Source organism: Haplochromis burtoni, unplaced genomic scaffold (genome assembly GCF_018398535.1).
Source record: "Haplochromis burtoni strain Fernald_Lab_line unplaced genomic scaffold, NCSU_Asbu1 Contig_1417, whole genome shotgun sequence".
In the NCBI taxonomy this organism is placed as follows: Eukaryota; Metazoa; Chordata; class Actinopteri; order Cichliformes; family Cichlidae; genus Haplochromis; species Haplochromis burtoni.
Genome location: NW_024583778.1, coordinates 33,282 through 45,234, shown reverse-complemented (window position 1 = coordinate 45,234; position 11,953 = coordinate 33,282). Strand labels below are relative to the sequence as shown.

At 41.2% G+C, this 11,953-nt stretch overlaps 1 protein-coding gene across 1 annotated transcript in view; it reads left to right on the top strand.

Annotated features, from left to right (window-relative positions):
* Positions 1 to 11,953, top strand: part of LOC102292075 (butyrophilin-like protein 2) — a 45,828-nt gene that overhangs the window by 608 nt on the left and 33,267 nt on the right. The window lies entirely within an intron of this gene.

Sequence of the window (11,953 nt, the reverse complement as noted above, 5' to 3'; positions counted from 1 at the left end):
TGTTGGAGTTGTTGGAGTTAGATGCTGTTTTGTCACATGTCCTGAGGCTGATTTCACAATTATAGTGTTTTTTGAGAATGTTACATTTGGGACTTCTACAGTTAAAACAGTTTTACAAGCTCCTATGTCTCAAAACATTTTTTAACGGCACACCTTTCACATATACTACAACTGTTGGTTTGCCTTCTGACCCTAGCAGCAGTTGTTCTATATTGTAAACTTCCGCTTATTCTGTTTCACTTCCTTCCTCTCGTGCTAGTCATTCATCATGTCGCCTACGTCTGTCATCCTCACTTTCCTGCTCCTGAATTACACTTCTGCAATCTCGAGCAAAATGCCCGTTTTTTCCACAATTATAGCATTTAATATCTCTCTTGTCCCTTCTTTGTCCTGCTTTTGACTTTCGTTTTAGAGTTACCCATTTTAAACTAATTACGTCAGAACTGTGACACTGTCTCTGGTACGACAAAGTGGGCGGGTTATCAATAACAGGCTTCTACTCACTGGCTACTCGAGTGAGCGGTCATTGATTTTACGTGATGACGCACAACCTTGGTCCCACTTTTAATCCAGTACGTGAGTGTGCACAGGAAAACAACTTTGAGAGAAGCGGTTCGACCGCGTATTGGGTCGTAAATGACAACTCACTTCTCTTTAACACAAACAGAGCGCGCTCTTATAATTTTTATTGAGATTTTCCGTATTTTTCGTCGAAAAATCGGCTCACATCGGGTCCTGGCGCCGTGGGCCTCGCTGACCGGAGATCGAATTCACGGTCCCGGTTTTTCCGTTTTACTGTGCACAGATTTTCCAGCAGGCGATCACGACGTCAGAATCCGATGAAAACCGTCTGTGGAAAACTAGACGTTAAAAATAACAGTTAGTTCTCCGGCTACGAAGGACCAATTAAATGTCAGGGGTTAAGACACTTTTTCAAACACAAGTAAGTGAAATAAGACACTGCAGGCCGACTCAGAGTTTAACATGCATGGGTGTGCTTCTCAGCAAGATCACACACACTGAGACCCATGCTGGATGCTTTATTTATAAGGCAAAAAACGGGTAACAGTACTTCCTCTTTTAACAGAAAAGAGGAGAGTTCAGACATAAAGTTCAGACATAAAGTTCAGACATAAAGTCACCTTATCTGATCTTTCACACACTAAAATAAGAATACAGAAATATATCATGCTTATCTGATCTTTCACGCTTAAAGTAAGGATACAGAAATATATCATGTCTTGTCAAAACCTCTTAAACACTTAAGCAAGGAATGCATTGTGTTCTCTTTTAACAATAAGCTTGGTTATGTGAAAATATATGAACACTCGGTTATAAGGCATACTTGGTTATATTGCATTTGAATATAAAGCATATTTGTTTTTACTTGATTATACTTAATGATTTGTATTAAATAAAAATCCTCTGACATTCCCTCCTGATGTTAATATATTTCACAAGTTTTAATCCATGCATAGTCACTTGTTAGTCACATTTTCAACTTGCATGTCATTCAGTCAAGTATTTAAACAACAACTCTGTCAAGACTATAATAGGGATTTTCCACTTTTTCCTCCATATTCAGCACATCATACTGACGATAGGGATCTTCCATGTTCCTCTGAACTAAGACATAGTTTCCTAACATACGAGTGAACATGTTTGTCATTATGCTTCTCAGACATGGAATAATACAAGCAATGAAAAGGCAAAATAGTATCATCACACTCAAAAGGGCCAACAGGCCTTTAATCAGTAGGGATTTCCAGGAGCCGCTCAGTAGCCAGTCCCACCAGCCTTGTGCAACAGCTACGTAGTCCTGCTGCTGAGCGTCTCTTAATTGTTTCAGAACATTCAAAGCATTTGTCATGTTTAATGAATGGATGTTGTCAGGTATGTAAGTACAACATTGTAGTGTTAAACAACATGCAGAGACCTCCTTTCTCTGCGAGAATGATGTCTAAAGCCACTCGGTGCTGCATGACAGTGATGCGGATTGCATCAATTCCATCCTTGATTAATGTGGGTTGAGGCATTTAAAAACAGTCCAAAACGATAGTCTAAAATGCGTGCTTTCCTACTCCTGTCCAAGGAAACAAAGCGTGTACTACCTTCTGGCCCTTGGTCCAGAGCTTGAAGTCATCGGGTACATCAGAACCAAGATATGGATCATGGGGCTTGAGACCTATGCTACGCTTAGCTCTGGAGTTGCTGTTCACTGATATCTTAAAGGTGTGGTCTGAGATGAAGATAGGTGCACAGCATCCTGACCAGGAAGGTGGTAGAATAAAGTATGCACGCTGTCCGCACAGCCATGCCATACCTTGTACCCAATAGGTGCCATTTACCTGTTGATATAGGTTGACTATCCCATACCTTACTCCTCCATAGGTTGCGTTGCAGTTGCTGGTATGGCCCAGGGGGTGGCGTCCTTGCCCTGCCATTTGGTAGAAGCATAGAGGATGCCACTTCTCTGTATGGGACATAAAAACAGGGAAAGGGACAGAAGCATTTCTGTTTTTGACTGTCATATCTACCCAGAATTTGTCGTCACAGGTTCCATTCTTCAGGCCTTTTGCACCTGGGAGTGAAGCTTTCATGCTGATTGCAAAGTGTTGTCTTCCAATGCTGGCAAAACTTGCTGCACATTCACTTTGCCAGTGACTGTTAATCATGCGACCATAGATGGTGGGGTAGACTGAAGTTAAAGGCATGTGAGAACAGACATAACATTCTTTTTTCTCCACTCTGTTGTGTACGTATCGATACCAGGCGTTATTCATCCAACGGTGAACATGGTCTTGAGTCATCTCAGAGAGGTGGGAATTGTCGTGGGTCCACCTCTTAGGTCGGGGAATAGTTGGTTCTGTCCTGTGGGTACCGCTGGGCATCAACCAAAAGAGCGCCGTCATCAGGAGGACGGCCATCAGACAGAATATGCGGCACATGAGTTGCTTTCCTTTGATGTCACAAGCGCCCAAACACAGCTTTGGGGCTGGAGCTGGTGCTGGCATTGATTCTGGGGCTGGTTCTTCTTCTGGATTTATCAGGTTGTTTTCCTCAGTCATCTTGTTGAGATTTTATTCAGGCGTCCCTGGTGTTATTATTGGTTCTGCTCTTCGGTGGGATAGGTCAGTCTGATCTTCAGGGCGACCAGGCACACCCGAGCTCCCACGTGAGTAGCACTGCCGAGGAAGCACAGGGCGGGAAACCCGTTCAGCCCTGTCCTCCAGCAGGGGTTCACGTAAGAGTCAGGGGAACCGGCGTCTTATTGTGGTGCAAACACTTTCTTCACGTGGGATTGATGAATCCACGAAACTCGTTCGGCTATCTTACACGCTGTGGGTGTGGTAAGTAGCACCTGGAAGGGACCTTCCCACTTTGGAGCACTCCAGTTTTTCCGCTGGAGGACTTTAATCAGAATCCAATCACCGGGGTTCAACCTGCAAGAAACTGAAGAAAAGTCACTCGGCAGTTGATTGCTTAATCTCACTTCTTTATTCTCAAATAGTTTTGTCATCCATTCTGCCATTGTTGTTTCTGCAATAGATTTATTAATTGGCTCACTCATTATGGGGAGTGGAAAATGTCTGCCATGTACGATTTCAAATGGCGTTAGACCACCTGTTCCTTGAGTTATTCTCATCCATAATTTAACCAAGCTTAGACATTCAGGCCAAGGTTTTTTAGTCTCTTCCATACATTTCCTCAACCTTTGTTTAATTGTGCCGTTAGTTCTCTCGACTAATCCTGCACTTTGTGGATGATAAGAACAGTGATGTTTTATGCTGAAGCCTAAAGCTTCAGAAACTTTACTTATTACTTCATTTACAAAATGTGTGCCATTGTCTGATCTTATCAGAGATGGAATACCATACGTCGGAATGAAATGATTACATAGACACTTCGCTACTGAAATTGCATCTGCTTTTTTCACTGGATATATTTCTGGCCACTTGGAAAATACATCTATTATCACAAGTGCATACTTGGAGGATTGAGATTCATTTAATTCTATGAAATCCATATGGACAGTGTGAAATGGATGCGGTGGTATAGGGAAATGCCCTCGCTTTGGACGTAGATTTCCCTGTGCGTTGTGTCTTTGGCAAATTATACATGTTCTGATAAACTCTTGTGCTGAACTTTCAAAATTTTTTGTATAGAATTGTTTATTAAGAATATTAATCATCCCTCCTGATGACACATGAGTTTTCCCATGTGTCACTAAAGCAGCAGTTCTATGCAAAGATTTTGGAAGCACTGGTTTGCCATTACACATCATGAGGTTGTCTTTTAATTCTGCTCCATCTTTCACCCAAGATTTTTGTTCACTCAGCGATGCTGTTTTCTGTGCATCTGCTAGTATTTCTAAAGGTATTAGATCTATGGTTTCTGTTGTTAAAACATCAATTTGTTTTTCTGCAGCTGCTTTTGCTGCTTTGTCAGCAAAGTTATTTCCTCTCGTAATTTCTGTGTCATCCTTTTGATGAGCTGCACATTTGCATAGTGCTAATTCTTTTGGCAACGTTATTACTTCTAATAGCTTTTTTAGAAGGTTTGCATGTTGAACTGTGTTGCCTGAGGAAGTTGTCATTCCTCTGTTATGCCATATTTTAGCGAAATGATGAACTGCTGAATAGACATATTGACTGTCTGTGTAAACATTAACACTTTGACCCTTATACAAAGTACATGCTCTGATGACTGCGGTTAGTTCTGCGCTTTGAGCAGAGTTTGAGGAGCTGAGAGCTTTTGCTTCTATCACTTTATCAACAGTTGTGACCGCATAACCCACACAATTTCTACCGTGAATGTCTTTTGACGCTGAGCCGTCCACAAAAACATTACTGAAACTGCTCTGGGGGGAGCTGTATATATCAGTGCGAGGTTTTGTATCTTCCTCTAATTTTTGAATGCAACAGTGTTGTTCTCCGTCCAGAGAAGTCGGCAAAAGTGTACTTGGGTTTAGCTGGCCACACTTCTCTATTTTTATGTGTGATTGTGTAAGTAGAATCCCCACATAAGAAAGTTGTCTTGCATGCGTGAGGAAAGAGAGGTTCGCTTGGAGCAAAATAGAGGTCACTGCATGTGGGACTTTGATGATCAATTTATGTCCTAGAACAATGTCTGCACATTTTTTAACTGCCTCTGCTGCTGCTGCGCATGCCTGAACACAGGTAGGTAATCCAGCAGCTACAGAGTCAAGTTTGCATGAGTAGAAAGCTAATGGACGTTGTTTTTCTCCAAAAGCTTGAGTTAAGACTGCTTTCATATACCCTCCTGCACCATCAACATGGAGAACGAAAGGTTTTCCATAGTCTGGTAATGCTAAGACGGTACATGTCTGCAGTGCTATTTTCAAATCAACGAAAGCTTTTTCTGCTTCTGGAGTCCATTGTACTTTGTCTTTTAATGCTAGATCTTTACCATAAATGAGGTTCTGTAGTGGTTGAGCTAGTAATGCGTATTCTGGAATCCAGCATCTACAGAAATTGCACAGTCCTAAAAAACTCATCATTTGTTGTTTAGTTACTGGTTTTGGGGCATTTTGGACTGCTATCTTTCTGCTCTCTAACAGCTGCCTGCCTTGTCCTGTCAATTTGTGGCCAAGGTATGTTACTTCCTGGCTCCACAATTGCAGTTTATGCTGTGACACTTTATGGCCTTGCTCTGCGAGATGTTGCAAAACTGTTAATGTGTTTTCTTTGCACTCATCTTTTGTATGGCCTGTGATCAATATATCATCTACATACAACAAGAATTCCTGGAGCAGGGAGACGACAAAATGACATTGATTTTTCTAGAGCCTCTGCATACAGAGTTGGGCTATTCTGGAATCCCTGAGGCAACCTTGTATAAGTATACTTTTGATTGTCAAAGGTGAATCCGAATAACTTCTGTGAGTCAGGGTGCAGAGGTACGGAGAAGAAGGCATTGGACAAGTCTATTACAGAGAACCATTGTTCTTTTGGTGGTACTTGATTTAAAATGGTGTGTGGATTTGTAACCTCTGGAGGTATTTGCTCTGTTACCTTATTTATTGCTCTTAGGTCCTGCACTAGACGATATTTTCCTGTATTGGCTTTTTTTTCACAGGAAAAATGGGTGTATTACATGTGGCTTTATTAGTTTTCACGAGAATACCTGCTTTCTGCATATCTGCGATTACTGGTCTAATTCCGTCTCTCGCTTCTGCACTCAGGGGATATTGTGGTTTCACAGGCCTTCTGGCCCTGATGCTGACCTAACTATCAGAGTGTCATTAGAGAATATCATTTTTACTTGAGGCATTTTTAGATACCTTCTAGTTTTTCAAAGAATCCACACATCTTACATATTTCAAACTTTGAAGTTTTTTGTTTTGTATATATATATTATTTCCTAAACCTTGCATTGTTCATAGCTCACAGTTCTAAAACTGGGCATTTGTAAATCATATGCATTTGTAAATCATATGCCTAATCACTATGTGTCACCATAATCCACAAGTATTGGCACAAATTTGTTTCCAAACTAACAAAATAATCAAACAAAACAAAAAACATACATGAGTCAGGATACAACAAAACAAAGAAAAATGCTGCCAGAGACAAAGCAGAAGTGTGAGGGGAAACTGAGCTCACAGACAGCTGCATGTGTTGGCTTTTATGCAGCCTCTGCTCTAAAAAAACTAATAAATAAAAATAAAAGAAAATGTGTAACATGCTCATCAACTTAGCAGTGTCCACACATTTAATTCAGCTTCATAATCCTGTAGGTTTAGTTATTATCTACAGGGTTTGGCTTATTAGTTGTTATTATAGATGTGCTCTATATCTCAGTAATATTTATCTAGGATAAATGACAGGTTTTCAAGCAGGTTAAGTGCCTCTATGCACCTAATTGGTTTAGATATTGCTTTTATTTTCTTCATCTCATATGTCATTATACTGAGTTTGAGCAAACCTTTAAGCTTGACGCAGACTACTTCATAACAATATTAATATTATATCTTTATTAATTATTATCATCTTTTTCTGTCTATATATTGACAATAGTATATTACAATATTTTATTAGTGTATATCACTATACTACTACTAAGCTAATTTAATAGTTAGGATCATCTTACTCAGTAAACAGATAATGTAGAATTCATCCAATCTGTACAAATTTGCTTTTTCTCTGAACAGGTTTGTGCCTACTTTTAGACTGGTCTTCTGTTTGCCTCATCTCAGATCCAACCTTCATTAAAGTTCTATCCCAGCTATGCCAATCGCATTCTGGGTGTGAAAAATGTAGAAAGAAGTGGGATGCGGAGTCCTGTGATAATAGCAGCACCAGTACACCTCCATCTTGTTGGTGTCTGACTCTCAGTGGTGCACTTTATCTGTTCAGGATTCATCAATGATCCCATCAAGAGCCATCAAGATTTCCTTTTCTCCTTAAGCCTCCTTCCTCGCCTACCCCTTCATTGCCCAACTCTGATCTTGATGAAGAAAGGGTGGCTCTCCGCACTCGCACCTACATCCACCCTTGAACTCCTTTGGCTTCATATTAAATTTTCCCTCTTTCCCACTCGATCTACCGTTCACAAATGCTGCTCAAGGCTGGGTGAAGTTCCATGCCGGTAAGGATATACCTGAAAGGATGGTTTTCCTGCTACCCGACGTTACATCAGTAAGATGCGTGTATGACACGTCCATGTGATGAAAAGGATAGCATTAGGTACCTCTTCTCATCGTCTATATATGGCCTGTTAAATTAAATGTTTAGTGTAGATTAAGTCTGGATACTATCGGAGGTTCGAACAACCCCAATCAACTATCTATAGACATGCTGATGATTTTTCTGCCTTTTTAACCACCATAGCTTATACTTCAGTTCTGAAAACAATGGGCCAATTATTTAGGGATTACACAGAGCAGACTCCTAGGTAAAGTGAGAGAGGTATCAAGAATAAGAAGCTGCCAGGTTAAAGGAGTCAGTTGGAGGCAATCTCGAGCTGCTCAAATAACTTGCTGTACAAATCAGGTTGACGAAGGCCAAGACGGTTTCGTTGCTTGAAGTACCGCTACACCTGACTCACGACGTGAACGGATTCCTGGCAGATTTCTCTGCACCATCACTGCATTTGGAAACACACGGACACTGAGTACAGTAGAGCTGCAGGTCAAAGGTCAGCAACAAGCTAAAAAACTTGCTGTACAATCAGGTATGAGGCCAGAGGTCGTTGCTGTAGCTACAGATCAGAGGTCAGATGTTAACACTTTGTCAGGCTTCTCAGCAAACAGCAGGGAAACAGGAACTGTGGGAAGAGCAGTGAAGGGAGTGTATACATGCTAGCTGCTGCACATGAAGCAGAAAACCTTAATGTTACCTTTGTTGTATCTGAGTTCATGTGTCTCTGTGTCCTCACAGTGTCCCACCAAGTCCTCACCCTGGAGGTGTACGAGGGGGCGGAGTCAGTCCTGCTGCCCTGTCACATCCCGTTTGTATCTGGACCCTCCACAGTGGTGTGGAGCCGCTACGACCTCAATCCTCCAACCGTCCACCAGCGTCAGCAGGAAGAGGACGAGCTGACAGATCAAAACCAGCGTTACAGAGACCGAACATCCATGAAGACTGACGCTCTGCAGACTGGAGACTTCAGCCTCACTCTGAGGAAACCCCACATCTTTGACAGCAGCAACTACACCTGCACCATCAGAGTGACGGGAGAAGAACCCAGACTGACAGATGTTCAGCTGCAGGTCAAAGGTCAGCAGCAAACTCCAAATTTTAATATATTAGTCTTCACTAAGTCTGCCTGAAGTTAAAGCCCATGTTTTCAGACAGATAACTTTGTAAAACAGAAAAAATCATAATTTATTTGTTGAACTCTAAAAATCAAACAGTAATTTAACACAAAGTGAAGATAAGAGCTTTATACACATGTAAAGATCTTACAGTATTAGCAGGAAAACCAAATGCTAGATGATCCCCACTGAGCAGCATTTGGTGACAGTGGGAAGGGAAAATTTAATATGAAGCAAAGGATCAGGGAGGGAGAGCCACCTTTTTAGAGTGGGTGGGAGGCTTAAGGAGAAAAGGAAAATCTTGATGGCTCTTGATGGGCTCATGGATGAATCCTGAACCGATAAAGGGCACCACTGAGAGTCAGACACCAACAAGATGGAGGTGTACTGGTTTATGCTGCTATTATCATTTCATGTTGAAGATGGACTTAAAATAAATTTTCAAAACTGCTAAAGGATACTTTCTTCAAGCAATAGTACAGAAAAAAAGTCAGCCGCATTCAAGAAGGCCACGGTTTTCAGGGTCCTTGAAAAGAAAGGTGGCTACATGGATACTAAATATTTTTGAGTGTTGTTTGTTTGTTTTATTTATTTCGGCATCTTACAATTCTGCGATTGCAGCCATTCCCAACTCTCTGTGAATGGTACTCATGGCCATTGATCAGTGGTCTGTGATCAGTGGTTGTTGATCAACGGTCATGAGAATTTGCATAATTAAGATTAAGGAACTGACCTCCCAGCCCATTGTTCCTTCAGTGGGCTGGTTTCAGTCATTATGCAAATGTACTGTTTATAAGATTTGGGGAAACCTGCAGTCAGCTGAGACTGAAGAAGTCACTTAGATGATGAAACGTTTCTCCCACAAAACGCTACGTCCAGATGAACAGAATCAACTTTTGGAGATTTTATTTGTTGAGTTTTTCCTTTAGTTGCTTAATGATTGTACACACATCCATGTGCATGTCCCTTGAGATTCAGACTTACATTTCCTTTGTTGATCATTCAGGTTTCAGGCTTATTAACAATTTGGAGTTATTGGGTTTGTTGCATAGTAAAAATGAATCCCCAAAAATACAGCTTGTAATTGTGCATGAGTTGTATATGCTTTAGCAAAAAGGAAAGTTTGAAGCCTAATCTTGAAAGTAGAGATAGTGTCTGTCTCCTGAATCCAAACTGGAAGCTGGTTCCACAGAAGAGGGGCCTGAAAACTGAAGGCTCTGCCTCCCATTCTACTTTTAAATACTCTAGGAACAACAAGTAGGCCTGCAGAGCGAGAGCGAAGTGCTCTAATAGGGTGATATGGTACTACAAGGTCATTAAGATAAGATGGGGCCTGATTATTTAAGACCTTGTATGTGAGGAGCAGGATTTTAATTCAATTCTGGATTTAAGCTTCGGTGACACTAGAGTGAAAATGGGACTCCTGTGATTAGGAGAAATAAAAAATCCTCTGTTATAATGAAGACTCAGTGTCTCCTCTTTTTTCAGTCTGATACTATGTTGATTGGTCTTTCAGTTTGTTCCTGCTGATATTTTTAGATAGTAACCAATCAGCCTGTTCACCTAATTCTTTAACCAGTAAAAACTATTGGATGAGCTCAGCAACAGACCTGACAGAACCTTCAATTCAATTTTATTTCTTTAGCACCAAATCACAACAACGGTCACCTCTAGGCGTATTATATTGCAATGTAGACCCTACAATAGTACTGAGAAAGACCCAACAATCACATGACCCCCTTTGAGCAAGCACTTTGCAACAGTGGGAAGAAAAAACTCAGAAGGAACCAGGCTCAGGGAGGGACGGCCATCTGCTGTGACCGGTGGGGTGAGAGAAGGAGGACAGGACAAAGACATGATGTGGACCTCAGACTGATGCTTTATTTTGGACCAATGTAGTCGTGCTCGTGTAGACCTCATCGTGTTGTTGGTTTCTTACAGAGCCGTACGTTTTTCCTGCTGAGGCCTGGGTTCTCCTGGCTGTCCTGATTACTGCTGTCCTCGTGGGTGTTGGAATATATCTTTGGAAATTACTCAAAAAAGGTATGTTGTGTGTGAGTGTGTACACAGGTCTAAGCTTCAGTCATAAACAAAGTTTCCAGTGAGACGTCTGTGACAGTGTTTCACTGTATTGTCTGTGTGATCCTGTGAGGTTCTCCTAGTGACCACTATGATAATAATTAGGTTTATAAGGCTGATGTTTTTATATCTCATATCAGCTAAATATGCTCAAACTCAAAATGAATTTTCTAGCAAGTCAAAACTGCGATGTGATAACAGCTATATTCAGCTGCTCCCAAATCCCAAAGGGTCACAGCAGGTCGCTCCACGTGTTGGATACTGGATAAGGGGATTTATGATAGGGTAATAGTAATTTTTGAAATGTTTGTATGTAAATATAACAATAGTTTTTGATTATTTGAATTATTATTGGAGTTTCTGTGTAATAAGCAGAGGTTATTTTTTCCAAGTGGGGAAATAAAATGTTCACACTTAGCTTAATCGGTTGAAATTCAAACCTCACTTTAAGCATATTTCATGCAAGAAAACTAATAAACATAAAATGAGTGGTCAGTGCTGCCATTATGATATGAAGGGACAGATTCACTAACAGTTCAACTAGCACTGTAAAAACATGTTTTGGCATCAAAAAGCTGCTGTGGGGTTTACCAAAGAGGCACAGAAGTCAGTTTGTGACTAAAACCTGTGGGGCTGATGATACATTCACAAACATGCGATGTTTTAACTTCTAATTCGCATTCAAACATGCAGACAATCATGACTCTGTCAGAGCAGCCAATCAGAGGAAAGCAGCAGATGAGGGCGTGTGAGGCAGAGAGTGATGGAGCCACCAGAATAATCCACAGTAAGCTCAGGTTTCACTGATGAGTTTCTCTGTGGAAACAGATGAATGAGAGGAGGCTGAAGGAGGATCAATATGTTTGTGATATCAGGGAGAACTCTGCTGATAGAAGCTGCTGGGACTGTGTGAGGTCCTGAGGACTGAGACTCAGGTGGAGCTCAGGATTTATCAGAGGAGAGCTGCATGATTACAAACTGAACTGTGAGGATCAGCTGACTGTACATGAACATGATTCAGCATCAGATCTTTGATCACTGCAGAGAATTTATATGGTATCACAGTCAGAGAGAGAGTGGGCAACAATCCCACAG